Below are 16,828 nucleotides of genomic sequence, written 5' to 3' on the forward strand. Positions count from 1 at the left end.
TATCACTGGAGAATGTGACCTCAGTTTTGTTACACAAAGAATGAGATTTGCTCCCAGGTGGCACCTGCTTCTACTGAAATACAGGACAAAGTCTCCCATAAACTTTAATGGGAGCTGGGTTTGGGGCCTTTGACATGAAACTTCTATATATGATTTGCCAGAAGAAACTGCTATATGAAAAGAAGGCTCAACTTTTAGCATGATTCAGACTAAGTTGTTTTATTCAAAATATATATATATATATGTTTTTAAAATAACCTATACTATCAGAGGCTGAAACACTGACTTGAAGATGGCATTTTATTTTATTCCAGATTTCCAACAAATCTGTTTTTAAAACTTGTGTCAGTATGATGTTCCATGACACAGTTTGCATCTTTTTCTAAAGACTATTTTAAAAGATCACCTTTCCCTGAAAGTTAAAACTATAAAATAAACTTTTATTTCAAAAGAAATTACATGAGCAGCAGTAAATGCACAGTCAACCACAACTGCCTGCTCTTACTTTAAGGAAGGCAAAATTTATTTTAAAGTATCCATCAATGTTTGAATTTGTTACTCAGAGAACTTTGTATATAATAATTAAAAGGGACAGATACAGAACTTCCTTTTAATCAGTGCTGAAAACTAATTGCAGAACTCTCTACTTACATCTACATGATGTGAAATGGAACAGTAATTGCTATATTAAAATAGATCCTGAGCCCCTCAGCTACGAATATTGCTCAAACAGTGCTCCAAATAAAATAAAAATCACTTATCTGCTAAATAATCATGCAGATTAAGGACAAATACTTTTGTGTTCACATAAGGCCAGATATTCAAAAAGGCACAGTTTACATATCTACATACAAGTTGTGAAATGTTGCATACTGAGCTTGGGTAAAGATCTCGATTTGTCAATCACATACTTAGTAGGGTCCTTCACTGGCCTTATGTCCTTGATGTATCTATCATTAAGGTCAGCAGAATAATACAAGCTGCTGCTTAACTGCACTGCAAGACAATGATCATACATTCAGTAGCATCTTCTTCAGTATATCAGCCTTACACTTAAGTAGCTACCATGTAGTATGGAAGACTGGGTGTTTCAGCAGCTCCCTTGATGGGGGCCTGTCCTGAGGTTGAAGTTCTAAACACCGAAGTGTCACATCTCTCAAACAAGGAGACAGATGTGAAGGGATTGATGGAGCAGTAGTTGCACTAGCAATCTGAACAAAGTGAAAATAACTTTTTTAGAAGTCAGTGATTCTTAAGCCCCCTCTCCTACCCCAAAAACCTTCAACAAGCTAATCATTTTCAGCTGACTAGTTATATTATGAGTTTAGCATATTTCCTACTGCAGTTTGAGGGTTACATTACTGCTTCCATTTTATAAAATGGGTCTTAAGTTCCCTTTATGCTTCTTTCTCCAATAACATGCTTTATTGCTTTTCAGAGTCTGCCTTTCTCCTTTTTCCTCTTACAGCAAGATTCTGCAGTAACCATCTGCTAAACAAGCCATAAGAAAAGCTCTTATGCCACACTTAAGGGTATTCTTTAGTCTACTGCTTGTCATCACTGTTTATTGGCATAGTGTAAAAGCAAACATTAAGATATATTAAGCTGAGCAATGTTACATTATGATACATTAAGCTGGGTAAGCTCTCTTGCAGAATTACTATATTTCTGATACTGCCCCAAAGGGCAATCTTTTTAGAAGCAGATCACTCCCAACCAAAATAATTTTCATCTTCTCTAGATCAAATTAAGCAAAATTGAGAACACTAGGGTGGCACCACCAGATTCACAGACACAGAACCAAGACAACTATATCCCTGATAACTGATTTGTACTTAATTAGAACATATTTGAATACTGCTGTGCTAGTTCTGTTTTGTGGAAACACTTTCTTCACTCATGGTAGTGAGGATGCTAATCACTTTCTTCACTTGTGGCAGTATTTTCTTTATTCATGCTTACAGTTCAATTAATTAATTTTAGTAAGAAACATGAATGCCAAAATAGATGATCTAGAATAGGGAATAATATTCATATATAGCATGGCATAATGATAAATATATTTCAGAAAAATCTGAACATGGAACATCAGGTTTTTACCAAAGGACATTCCTCACTATGAAATATGAATGCACACATAAATGTTTTATGGTAGAAAAAATTCTTTTGATTATTTATTTTACAGGATTGTAAAGAGAGTTAAAACACCTATCTTCTGCCTAGAGTCAAGATCAACTCTATTCTCTATTTTTTTAGCCTGTATTTATATCTTAGAACAGAGCTCTTTCTGCATATTATTAAGTTGGTAACCTTTTTTTTTAAACAAGCAAGTATGATTATTATGTTGGCGTCAATACTGATTTTGTGCTAACAGATCCAATATAAAGAAGAGCCATTGCAAAAAAACCCTACTACTTGTATACTTTTCTAAAATTCATGTTGCTGTATAAGCATATTTGTAGCAACAAAGTACCTCACCTTAAATATCAGAGCAAGATGATTGGAGTGTTTCTCTGCATTCCAGGGAGGTTTAGCACAAGCCATTTCTATAACAACACAGCCAATACTCCACACATCACAGCTCCTACCATATTGCTGACCTCTCAGAACCTGAACAGACAGATCAAAATTCAGATTATCAACTTCAAAGTCTCTTAAGTCTAAGTAATTTAGATTAAAAAAAAAAATCACGAATCAAGTGCATTCTGATTAACATTTCAGGTTGAGAGGGTGATCAGTGACATAAATGCCATAAGATTTATACAGGTGTAGAGAGCTAGTAAATAAAATGCCTGATTGAGGGGCAAAGCAAAGTAATTTGCAATAGTTAGCTTTTGACCAAATGGTCATTTGAGCTTTAATAACAATACTTACGTATTTTGTAACAAACTACTTAAACCAACTTCAACAGCAAGAAAGAAATATCATTAATGCCATGTTGGAATCATTCCTAATTTCTAGAACAAGTACATTTAAAACACATTTGAAGCATTTACAGCAATTTTCTGTTATTTGGTTGTATGAATTAGCTTAAAAAAATACAGACAAACATTTTCAAGTAACTTCCAAAACTGGTTTCTTACCTCTAGTGCCATAAATGCAATAGTTCCCAACAACTGTCTCTGAAACTCTCCAGCACCAGTTCCTTTTGATGCCAACCTGGCTGCAGCTCCAAAATCAGCAATTCTTAATCTGTGTCTGGTGCTGTCAATTAGAAAATTGGCACCTGTCAACAGTAGAATAAAAATACTGGTAATTGGCTTTTTATTAAAGGCAAAAGGATGAACAGATGCTCTTCCTCCCTCTGTTTCAAAGCTATAAATAGGTTGATGGTCCCCACCCACAATATCAAGGAGATCTAAAAATCAAGGATAGAGTCTAATAATGTCACTTTTCTGTTATGCCTGAATGATACTGCACACAGCTTGAGGCTGTCTGAGAGATTTAGGGAAGCAATCAAACTTTCAAAGTAGGGCAAACACAGGATTCTGGAACAATATCTGGAGATGGAATAATGAAAGAAAATGGTGATCTAAAATCCTGGAGGTTTTCATTGCCTGCAGCTCCCTGTGAAATTTAAATTTATTTCATCCTTAAGAAACTTTGAGTTGTCTTGAAGAGAATTACAGAGCAACTGAAAGTTTTCCTGTTTTAAGGAGAAATATTAAAATATTTGCCATCGCTATGTTGCTACTTATCTGGATATCTCTCCAGTTTATGGAGAGCTATAGTGACATTACAGAGAGAAGTTTAGTAAGACTGGTATTTCCCAATAAAGTCCACATTTTGTTTGTCAAACAGTATAACTGTGTTTACGTTCAATTAGGATGAAGGAAGAAAACCCATCATAATATTCCTATACGTTAGAAACCTGACCTCTTTGTTTTGGTTTATTCACAGATTTTACTATCATTTCAGGGTATTTAAATTAATTTAACTAACAATCTTTAAAGCTACATGGCAACTTCATATTTTATTTGAACAAACTCAGAAAGCAAATTTTCTACACCATTGGCCGAGGTAGCAAGTATCCCCAAGCATACTATGAATGCTCTGATTAATTTCAGTAATTAAATGTTCTTAAGTATGATTAGACAAACCCAATAGAAATAACACTCTTGAGAGAAGCAATAGGTCTCAAGTCAAAATAGGTGCTGCTTTCTGAATACTCCTTTTTAAAAGACATTCTAAATAATTCTCACCTTTAACATCTCTATGGATTATCTGATTTTCATGGAGGTAAGAAAGACCACATAACAGTTGATCTGTGTAATTAATAATAACAGATTCTTTGAAGGCTCCATATTTACTTAACAAGTGAGCAACTGAACCCCCTAGAAGATAAAAAAAATACAATTTAGCAAATTTCTTATTAGTAGAATGCAGCACTGCCTCCTAAAATTTGAACTTGGTATTGATATTACTAATTTATAACTAGATTTCTCACCAACCCCCTTAAAAGTTTCATAGGCAAAAAGTAATATACTTGGTCACTTAATTACTTTTTACCTGGAACTATACACATTACAAAGACATAAGTCTTTAGGCTTCCTAATATATTAATCTGTCTGTAAAAGAACATAAAAATCCCTTAGTGTACAAAGTACTGTTACTGACAAAAAACTACATATATTTATATCTACATTTTGCACTAAGGTTTTCAAGTAGTAAAACAGTATCTTGCTTTGGGGCAACAGATATGTGCAGCCTCCAGTAAGTGTTCCCTCTGAGGATCTTAATTTACTTTTGTTATTATCTAAGTACCAATATATAGAAGCCAGTATACAAGCAAGTAAAAGAAGTATCTTCTTCTGTTTTCCAAAAGCAGCATCTAGATCCTCAAGATTTTGGATTTCCACTGTGCCTCTCAAAGTATTCTAATGTAATTTGGGCTTGAATGAGGTAAAGACAATTTTTGACATTTCATTATCTATTTCATAAAATTGATACTATTTCAGAAAAATTATACTTAAGAGTTAAACACCCTTAGTTTTGAGAAAATATTTTCTGCACTATTCCTTGTAATAACATATACTCAGGCTTTGCTTGCTAGAACTTCGGCATTGCTAAGCAGTTTCTGCCAATGAACGTAATTTAAAGTGCAATGTTTTCTGTTACAAGAAATAAGGATGTATAAAACACCAATTCTAGTCTTGGTAACTGGACTGCAATAACATATAATCTCATTCATAAAATTAATAAAGCTCCTTCTTAAAAAAATGATATAAACTTTCTTGTACCTGCTCTGTACAGTAATGAAGATATTTCACTATTCATTACTAAAATTACCACTTTGTATATTTAAGACTTGAACATGTTTTTCCCAAAGCATCACGCTTACTTCCTGTTATTAGAAATTTACTTCTCAACTGCCTTTGCATGTCACCTCACTCAAATTTTATGAAAATGCTTGGGACAAAAACCAAGTGACAGGTATTTCAAACTTTCTAGCAAAGTTATTTTTAATAATAATTTTAAATTTACACAGGTACATGGAAAATGCAATAGTTTTATGTTTCCAACTGAAGTGTCTGTGTCTCAAAGTTTCTAACTTGTGATGGGTTGACCTTGGCTGGATGCCAGGTGCCCACCAAAGCCGCTCTATCACTTCCCCTCTTCAGCTGGACGGGGCGAAAATATAATGAAAGGCTCACGGGTCTTGATAAGGACAGGAAGATCACTCACGAATTACCATCATGGGCAAAACAGACTTGACTCAGGGAAATTAATTTAATTTATTACCAGTCAAAATCAGAGTAGGGTAATGAGAAATAAACCCAAATCTTAAAACACCTTCTCCTCCACCCCTCCCTTCTTCCTGGGCTCAACTTCACTCCTGGCTTCTCTACCTCCTTCCTCTGAGCAGCACAGGGGCATAGGGAATGGAAGTTGTGGTCAGTTCATCATAAGTCTCCTCACATTCTTCCCCTGCTCTAGAATGGGGTCCTTTCCATGGGAGACAGTCCTCCACAAACTTCTCCAACATGGGTCCTTCCTATGGGCTGCAGTTCTTCACTAACTGTTCCAACATGAGTCCTTCCCATATGTCATTTCCACAGGGTGCAGTCCTTCAGGAACAGACTGCTTGAGCGTGAGTCCCCCATGGGGTCACAAGTCCTGCCAGCAAACCTGCTCCAGCATGGTCTCCTCTCTCCATGAGGTCACAGGTCCTGCCAGGAGCCTACTTGGGCACAGGCTCTCCATGGGGTCACAGCCTCCTTTGGGCATTCACCTGCTCTGGTGTGGGGTCCTCCCCAGGCTGCAGGTGGATCTCTGCTCCACTGTTAATCTGCATGGGCTGCAGGGGGACAACCTGCTTCACCATGGTCTTCACTATGGGCTGTAGGGGAATCTCTGCTCTGGCACCTGGAGCACCTCCTCCCACTCCTTCTTCACCGCCCTTAGTGTCTGCAGAGTTGTTTCTCTCACGTATTCTCACTCCTCTCTCCAGTTGCAGTTGTACAGCTCTCCCCCCCCCACCCCTTCTTAACTATGTTATCCCAGAGGTGCTACCATTGTCACTGATTGGCTCAACCTTGGCCAGCACCAGGTCTGTCTTTGGAGCCAGCTGGCACTAGCTCTATAGGGGAAGTTTCTGGCATCTTCTCACAGAAGCCACCCCCTGTAGCCCCCATCACTACCAAAACCTTGCCATGCAATCCCAATGCATAACTCCTCATTTAAAATCAGAAATTGAGATAATACTAGAATTTTTGTTCAGGGTTTCCAATTACTTTAATTGTATGACAGATTAGGTTTGGAAAATTCAAATTAAAAAAAATATGCCAGTAAGAATACCACTTAAACTGTTCTGAAAGTAAAGCTTTATACTGGTTACCAACAGTAATAAAAATATAAGTTTGCAAAGTGATGCATGGAATATTTTGCAGTATAAAACTACATAGTTCAAGACTCAACCGATACTTTCATTTTCTTTGGCATGCAGTTGTTTACCTGCCATCCATTCAATAAAGAGGTTATAGTTACTCTTCTCACATGTAGCTCCCAACATTCGAATAATGTTAGGATGGTTCAGATGACTCATCATCCTTATTTCTTCTCTCAGTGCTTCAACTACCTCTTCTTGCTCAGATGATATGTTTCTGACATATGTTTTGAAATATGGTATTCAGACTTACCTTACATAATTACCAGTCCTATAACCATCCCCCTTCAGTACAGTAACAAGAATGGATGGTTTTCTGTCCCTTTTCACCATCTGGAAGTAGCAAGGATTCTCAAGTCCCTTCAGCTGAGACTGTATATCTCCATGTGAGACCGTGATAGAAAATTAACGGTGATCTTCTGGAGAAACACCAACAAAAATCTCTCCAAGTGTGGCATAGGGAAACTTCACTCTCCTCTGCTTAAACTAGGAATTTTTTTTCAGATGTTGAAGAAAAGGAAGAAAGATAAGGCCTGAAACAGGATTCTGACAGTGATGTTTTTTGTAAAACTTTTTATCAGTTTAACCATACTACCTGTTTCATAACTAAACCTCTTATCCCAGAAAGTCAATGGGTAAAAAAAAAAAGCTGATCAGAAGTCCAGCAATGGAACTGGAGCCAACCCCAGCTCTGATCCATACTAAATTTGAAATAATAATATCTTGCAGAGAATTTCCCCTGGGCCTCAGAATCGTCATAATCTCTCCAGAAGGAGCCTCAAGGACTTACTCTTTCACAAGCAAGAGAGTTTCAAAGGAGAAATACCTGATGACAGATATTCTTTCCCTGATTAAATGTTTTGAAATTGCTTGATTCCATAGATATAAGTTCATTCTAGAATTAATAAGAAAACGTTAGGACTAAAATTCCCTCTATGTTGATATCACTGATTCAGACCTAGGGCACCTTAAGTGTGGAAGATTTACTCACATCTAGAACCTTCCAAAATCTTGAGCAAAGCATGTGCATTTGGGCCTCTTTTCTCAGTCATATTTTTGTATCTAATAAATTATAAATATTAAAAATACTTGCCTCAAAGTTGGTGGTTGGGTCAGAGGAAACAAGCATTAAACTACATTTCCTTTGCTTAAGCTGTTTTAGGAAAAAAAATCTTGAGAAGGGGAAATTACTTTTAATAGCTATCTTTCAAATAGAGCATCAATTTGGAAACAAGAGACCTGGACTCCATTCCTATCTCTGTCACTGATTTGTGAACTTGATTTAAAAAAAAAAAAAAGCATTTGAAGAACTATAAAAGAAAAGGGGCATACAAAAAAGTATTTTTTTTTCCTTTTAAGAAGTAAAAGAAACTGAAAATATTATGTTAATTCCATGGACATAAAGATTTTGTATTATATATTTTGAATACACACAACAGGGAGAAGAGGAAGTAGGGAACAGAAGTTCGTGAGAGCAGAGAGCTTTTATGTTTAATATTTCAAAGAAATATTGAAGAACAAGCACAATGTATTCAAGAAAGTGAAGTATTTACCTGTTTTACAGCCATTAATGTCCCTGTTCCTACATCTTGAGCTTGGTAATAGGAAGAAAAAGCTCTAAGATCAATTTGCTGACCTTTAAGCCATTCTGCATCTTCTCTGTAATGGTGTTTTGCTTCGATATGTCCAGGAAGAGTTTCTGGTGTCTACAAATTCAATTCCAAATCAACCTCATGTTTACTAACATGCATCTAAAATGTAGACATTCTGGAAGGATATGAAATATCCAAGTTTATATGCCTCTCCTCTCCCTTACAGTTATTTGTACTACATGTTATACATGTTTCAGTTCACACCAGAACACCAGCATGTTCTGGTCTCACACACACTCCTACTGTATGTAAGAACAGAGTGCCTCCCCTATGTTACTACCTGAAGGTGAAAGGCAAGATGTAAGGACACAAATAGGAGAAAGACTTTTTTCTATTCCTGATCTCATGTCTAGTCAAGGTTTCAGTCAACACCTACAGTAAACACAAAATTATGTTTTCTACTTAATTTATTTCTGTCATTTTATGCTTCACATTGTTACCTCATGCAAAGGATCACAAACCCCAACATTTAATTCCTCTTTCCAGTAACCCTACCAAGTCTTTTACCTTTTGTAGGCATGCAGCCTCACAAGCTTCCAGCACCTGTCTTACTCTCAAGTCAATACACTTAAACATTTTGTGAACATTTATACAATACTCCTTACTTTTTCTATTCTTATTTTTTATGCTTTTGTCTATTTGCTAACGAACATGCTTTTTCTGATTTTTAAAGTATCTCACATTTTCTCTTTCTACTCCTGCTTAAAAACTTTGTTCTCATTTCCTGTTTCCCCACTTTTACACTTTCTTCTTTGCCATTTTAAAGGTTGGTACATGATATGATATCTCTCTTCCAAATACTGTCTCTAAACTTGTTAATAATCATAGATGGATTCTGTTAGCACCCTCAACTGACAGACTGTTAATATTCCAACTTCTAGGAGAGGGTATTGAGTCCCTTTGTGTTTTATATAACTTTGGAAATACAACAGCACTGCTTTATAAATTCAGTGAACCTCAGTTGAGACATGCTAAATTACCATATGTATACTTACATCCTGCTGAATTATTATGATATCTTCACCATTTTCAAACTGTAGTTGGGGAATTATTGGTATCTTGAGATGCTGACATTGCCACAGCAATAGCTAAAGCTTCCTCTTCTTCAGCTTCCATCTTTTCCTTGCATTTTTGGTTATGATTTACATCGTCTTTGTATCATCATTTTCTGCCTACTCAGGAGAAAGAACTGCAACTTCAGACTTGAATGTAACTTTACCATCACTTGTTGGCATGAAGGCCTCGAGCAGGTCTTCAATACTGGAACTGAGCTCTGCATTGACATCCAATTTACATTTCTCATCTACTGGTGTGAACATTGTCTCTTCACTTGGTATAACCGCACTGCTACTACTATTGCCATCACACCACAAAATATAATTCAGGTCAAGTGTCATACTGTTTCTTGAGCTTTCTCCCTTCTTGTTCACATTACTTGGGGTTGGTTGTGATGGCTTTGGCCTGTGTATGTGACTGGATGGCAATGGGCTGGCTTGGGTAAAAACTGGAGAAAGTTTCTCTGGTTCTTTATTTTCAGAACAGTTTCTCTGAAACTGGAGAGAAAGTTTCTACTGTGTGTGAGAAGGGACTTTGAGGATCCTTGAGGTTTGAGTTTAGAGACATCTGTTATAGTGCCAGCTAGTACAGATGGGTTTGAACGAGACAGAAGTATTGGGAATAGTGACTGGGAATGACTGGAAGAGGGAGAAGAGTTCAAACACTGACTTTTGTTTGAAAGGCTGGCTTTGGTTGCTCAGTGGTTACAGATAAAATGGGAACTCCCACAGCAAGGCCAGCCAGCATCTCAGAAGTGTCCTCTGGACTGGCACTTGGCTTTTTATCACTTAAACTTTTCTCACGTTTCCTTGATAACTGGCCAGTATTGCTAGGACTATTACTTTCAGTCGCTTCTGGAGAGTTATTTGGTACAGGTAGCTGCAAAAAGTCTTCATGTCGACATTCCCCAGAGTGCATTTCTTCTATGCCTAGCTGGATGGTGTCTGCAATTTCCATTTCATCTGGACGTCGATGCATCCTTGTGTAATGAGTTGAGCTTGTCACACTCAACATTTCTAACAGCTTTACAAAAACATGGGGCACTCTTGCCATCATTCTTGCTGCACTCGAGAATACTCTCCGCTATAGTTTTCTAACCATTGAGTGGGAATTGTCAATTGACTGCAGGGCAAAATTTAAGAGGGAGAGAAATTTCTTATACCTGAAAGTTAAAAAAAAAAAAAGTCTTAGAAACTGATATACTCTAGTTAACTAATGCCAAGAAAGCCATTTCAAGATAATCTATTTAGCTGTCAGTTCTGCAGTAGAAATGAGACTTACTGCTGCACTGATGCTTCAGAATTGTTTCACAGGTCACAAGTTAAAAAAAGGCAACCATTTACTCTGTAAAGTAGGTGCACTTTTGCATATAAATATACACTATTTGTTTACAGGAATTAAACCAACCAATTTTTGAAGACATCACCAACAACACATTCAACTACAAAGAGTAAGTCATGTAGTGTAAGTAAGTACCTGTCTACTACAGTATCAGCCTGTAAAACACTTCCACAAACAATGTGGGGATAAAATTCACCAGGAAATTCCAACAGAAGTCTGTCTATTAGACAAAGTCTCCCCAGTAGTGCTTGCCAGTTGCTAGACTCAGTTTGGGTTCTGAGAATACAGTTTAAGACATAATCAACACCTCCAATACCAATACACCCTATAAATAAAGTTGATAAAATAAGGATTAGATATGTTCACAATCTAAATTCTGATCTAAATAAATATCAGAACTATATCATACTGAAATACACAATGTGTGCCCAAATTAACATCACTGCCCCCCCCCCCCCCCCAACTGCTGAGAGCAACACTGTTCTCTTTGCCATGCTGGCAAATACAGGATAAAACCTGTATTAAATTGAAAACAATTCACTACATTTGCTTGTAATTATAATTCAATTACATACAAATAACTATTATTACCAGATTTAAGTATTTCTCTCCCAATTGCCAGCTCTCCCACTTGGCCTTTACACATCTCCAATAGTGTTGAGACTGAAAGTTGATTTGTTCGACTATAACAAATTAAAATACAAAACCCAAACAACTTTTAGCAGATGTTTTCAAGAAAAAACATTTTAATCATTAAATTTCAATAATCATAAGCTTAGAATTGTGCTTGGAAAATTATTTCACAACACTTTATTCCAATACACTTCTATAATCCTCTATCTGCAAGCTACCAATAGTTGTGACATTTTTTACAAGAACACTTCCAGAAACATAGTATCTATCACTAATACATTAAAAAAAAAAAATTGAAATCAGCTTCCCTATTTCTCAAATTCTTAGAGACTTTCGGGCAATAATCTCTTTATTAAAATAAATTAATTCAACTGCACATTAGGATCTCATCCTCTTGCACAAACATGCCCAATCCAGCACCACAAGGGACAGTTCTATGTCACTTATACATTTAATTTTAGATTTTCTAAAATTTAGATTAGATATAAGGAAAAAATTATTCACCATGAGAGTGGCGAGGCACTGGAACAGGCTGCCCAGAGAAGTTCTGGATGCCCCATGCCTGGAAGTGTTCAAGACCAGGTTGGATGGGGCTTTGAGCAACCTGGTCTAGTGGAAGGTGTCCCTGCCCACAGCAGGGGGTTGGAACTATGTGATCTTTAAAGGTCCCTTCCAACCCAAACCATTTTATGATTCTGTGATTGCTAAACTATTGCCAGTGCATCTCCAGTTGCAGTTTCAGAAGCAATACTTATTAGGAACTAAACTGAAAGAGACAAAGAAACAACAACAAAAAAAATTTAAAAATATCAATCCAGTGGACTTCTGCATCTAGTTTACAGTACAGATGAAGAAATGGTTGGTCTGGCACAGCAGACAGTGTAGCTTGGGAGAGAAAGACAAGGTCTACACAAGCCAGAACTGCCAAATGCATTCACTCAGAATAGCCATCTCCTAACATGACACAATGAATTAAAAAGTAGCAGTGTTAACACTTTATGACATAGATGTACAACAGCTTTTGTTGAAGTAGGAAACATATATATTAAAGATACAAAAATTGATTACTGGCACTTGCTGAAGGGTACCAAAATGATTCTATGATTCTATGCTTAAAGGGGAGTAATGAGAATTAGACCAAAACAATATCAACAGGAATGGAGGAGATGGTTGATGACTGCACCCAACACATCTTCCTTTTTTTAAGGGGAAAAAAGGTCTTATGCAAGCAAAGCATCATTTAAGATTTGTAAGTGCTAGAAAGATATAATTGGGTGCCTTCAAAACCTACATCTTTCAAGACAGAAGTTGGTTGGTAGCAACTAGACTTTAACAAAAACATGTATACATATGATCCACACATTTTATTTCACCACCACCTATAAATGGTCTCCTAGTTTAATATGTTAGGTTGGTACAAGAGGAATTGCATTTTTTGCATTGTTGAAATTTACCGTTCAGTTACATCATTTGAACATGCTTTTCTCACTTTACATTTTTTGCTACTGATTTATTACTTGCTATTTATTTTATATTTATTTTAGACTATGGAAATAATGTTAGACAAAAAGCAAATTGGAGTGATTATCTTATTCGAGTTCAAAATGGGTTGTAAAGCAGCGGAGACAACTCACATCAACAACGCATTTGGCCCAGGAACTGCTAACAAACGTACAGTGGTGGTTCAAGAAGTTTCACAAAGGAGACAAGAGCCCTGAAGATGAGGAGCATAGTGGCCAGCTATCGGAAGTTGACAATGATCAACTGAGAGCAATCATTGAAGCTGATCTTCTTACAACTCTACGAGAAGTTGACAAACAACTCCACGTCAACCATTCTATGGTTGTTCGGCATTGGAAGCAAATTGAAAAGGTGAAAAAGCTCGATAAGTGGGTGCCTCATGAGCTGACCCAATATAAAAGAAATCGTTGTTTTGAAGTGTCACCTTCTCTTATTCTTTGCAACAACAATGAACCATTTCTTGATTGGATTGTGACGTGCGATGAAAAATAGATTTTATATAACAACTGGTGACGACCAGTTTGATCGTTGGGCTGAGAAGAACCTCCAAAGCACATTCCAATGCCAAACTTGCACCAAAAAAAGGTCATGGTCACTGTTTGGTGGTCTGCTGCCACTCTGATCCACTACAGCTTTCTGAATCCCAGTGAAACCATTACATCTGAGAAGCACGCTCGGCAAATCGATGAGATGCACCAAAAACTGCAACGCCCGCAGATGCTATTGGTCACCCAAAAGGACCCAATTCTTCTCCACGTCTGACTGCACGTCACACAACCAATGCTTCAAAAGTGGAACGAATTGGGCTACGAAGTTTTGCCTCATCTGCCATATTCACCTGACCTCTCGTCAACCAACTACCACTTCTTCAAGCATCTTGACAACTTTTTGCAAGGAAAACGCTTCCACAACCAGCAGGATGCAGAAAATGCTTTCCAAGAGTTTGTCGAATCCTGAAGCATGGATTTTTATGCTACAGGAATAAACAAACATTTCTTGTTGGCAAAAATGTGTTGATTGTAATGGTTCCTATTTTGATTAATCAAGATGTGTTTGAGACTAGTTATAATGATTTAAAATTCATGGTCTAAAACTGCAATTACTTTTGCGCCAACCTAATAAGACAGCAACAAATGAATCTTCAAGATATTTCAGTAACAATCCAAAATGAATTTGAAGTTCATGAGACACCATACCTGTTGGTATCTACATATTTAACTAATATTGTCTCTACAACTGACTTGAGAAATTGTTGTAGTTTAGTCCTCTCTGCTAAAGTATGACAAGGAGTATTTACCAGCATAGTTCTTAAGGTTTTCTAAGAGAAAGGAAAAAACAATACATATGAAATCAAATTTGCTACACAAATTTATTTTATTTTTTTAAGAGTTGTAAATAGTTCCATATAAAATTCGTTAAAAATATCAGTGAAATGTTCAAAGAGTAAACATCTTACTATATATTCACTGTTAGAATTACTCATGTATTCTTTGAGACTGGAAAGAATCTGGTCATAAAAGTACTGTTAACACTTTGCACTGTAGCAAGTATTTCCTTATATTTGACCACTGTAGTCATGCCATTTCACTCTTGCTGACGATTTTGTTCAACCCACTTTCAGATGATGGTTAAAAATCATCAGTGGTGCTCAACAACAATTATTAGGATTCCTGACTTGATATATCTCCTCCTTTTCAAAAATGAAGTTATTTGAAAATTACTAGAATAAAACAAGTAAATGAACTACTTACTAAAGCAGACACATACACTTTGTAGACAGGGTCAGCACAGACCATGGACAGCACACTGCAGCAGGATTCTACCCTTACATCTCCTGAGATACTGGTCTGAGATGACCCACTAATTCCTTCCAAAGCTCCAGCACTTGTGTTGTTTCCATTGCTACTTCCAAAATTTCCAGTGCTTTCACCATTCACCAGTAATAGAGCACCACTAACATCGTGGGAAAGATGTCTAAGTGCCATCTCTCATATATTCCGGTTTTGAGAAAACAAGCAGTCAACTAATTCTAATCCAAATACCTTCTAAGGAAAAAAACAACATTATAGAAGTCAAACTGAAGAATATTGCAACTTAAGTACTTAAGAAGAACAATCAAAAAGAGCAAAGAAATGTTTCTGGTGAAAAGTCACCTTAAGAAGCCTGACAGGAAAAATGTGTCAGAAGGTAGGGTCTTAAAAAAGATTCTGTGATATCATTTATGATGTTTCATTTCTAAGTCATTGGTTCTTCAAAAACTCTGCTAAGAGAATTGGGGAAATAACTGTATGGATGGTTTCATTCCCTCTGAATTTTAATTATTCAGTATGGAGTTTGTTTCTAGACATTGATATAAACAACCCTGAAACCAATATCCAGCTATAACAGACAGAAGTTAGAGCAGATGTATAGGCAATACAAGTTCTTCCACTGTTCTTTTAAATATGTGATCCCTACTCTGTTGAACCCACCTCTAGACTCTTGAGGTTATTTAGGTCATCCAACTCCTGCAACCCAACTTGGGTAACAGTAAGTGTCAACTTTGCATTTGACACTTGTATAACCAAAACTAGAATTAACAATACTACTAGAATAAAGAATACTACATGGAACAGGCAGGCCCAGCAAATCAATACATGGCTAAGCAACTGATATCATCGATGGAACTTTGGGTTTTTCGACCATGGGAAAGTCAGTCCTTCACCAGGTCTCTTAACACCTAATGGAACGCATCTCTCACAGAAGGGGAAAAGGGTGTTTGCTCAGGGGGTAGCAAGACTGATTGATAGGGCTTTAACCTAGATTGGAAGGAGGAAGGGGGTGGTAGGTCAGTGATGAGCAGTGAGATGGCACACCAAAGCCTGAGGAGGTGCTTGGCAGCGAGATTCCTCAGACTGCGCCAGGAGGTGAATGGCACAATCAACCACACTTGAAGTGCTTCTACACTAATGCGCACAGCATGAGGAAAAAGCAAGATGAACTAGAAGCCTTGACCTGGTCCCAGGGATATAATTGGCATTAGCAAAACCTGGTGGGATGAATCCTGTGACTGGCGTGCCATGACGGATGGCTACAGGCTATTCAGAAGGGACAGGCATGGTAGGAAAGGTGTGTGGGGGGGTGGCACTGTATGTAGCAGAGGGGCTGGAGTGCATGGAGCCGTCAATTGGTGATGGCAAAGTTGAGAGCCTCTGGGTAAGGATTAAGGATCAGACAAATAAAGCGGATGTCGTCATGGGCGTCTACTACAGGCCACCCAGCCAGGATGATGACACTGATGAATTATTCTTTAAGGAACTAAGTGAAACCTCCAAATCTGTTGGAGCGAATAAAGGACTCAGCATTCCGATTCAATGTGAATCACGCAAAGCCATTTATTACAGAAACAAACCTCCTTATATATGCAACTATTCTCTGATCACACATCCACGCTCCAAGTATGCATTCACTAATTGGATATCATCTATGTTCATGAGCTGTCCACATGCTGGAGTCTCACTGCTGATAGGTTTATTGATTTACGTCATGTTGATGCCCTGTTATTGCAGAACTGTCTCACCCCCACAGCAGGTCCTATTTTCAGCTTTCCGAGGTGGCCCTGAAATTCCTTTGGGCCTGGCTAGTTCAGTAACAAATCTCCATCTGAGAGAAACCCATCCACAATTCCCCCTTTTTGTTCTTGAACCAGTCAGGTCTTGTTTACAGCGTGCTAAATCATCTTTGAAATACACTGCAACAT

At 37.3% G+C, this 16,828-nt stretch overlaps 1 pseudogene; it reads right to left on the reverse strand.

Annotated features, from left to right (window-relative positions):
• Positions 1-1,061: 1,061 nt before the first annotated feature.
• Positions 1,062-16,828, reverse strand: part of LOC136114532 (mitogen-activated protein kinase kinase kinase 1-like) — a 190,547-nt pseudogene continuing 174,780 nt past the window's right edge.

Source organism: Patagioenas fasciata, chromosome W (genome assembly GCF_037038585.1).
Source record: "Patagioenas fasciata isolate bPatFas1 chromosome W, bPatFas1.hap1, whole genome shotgun sequence".
Classification (NCBI taxonomy): Eukaryota; Metazoa; Chordata; class Aves; order Columbiformes; family Columbidae; genus Patagioenas; species Patagioenas fasciata.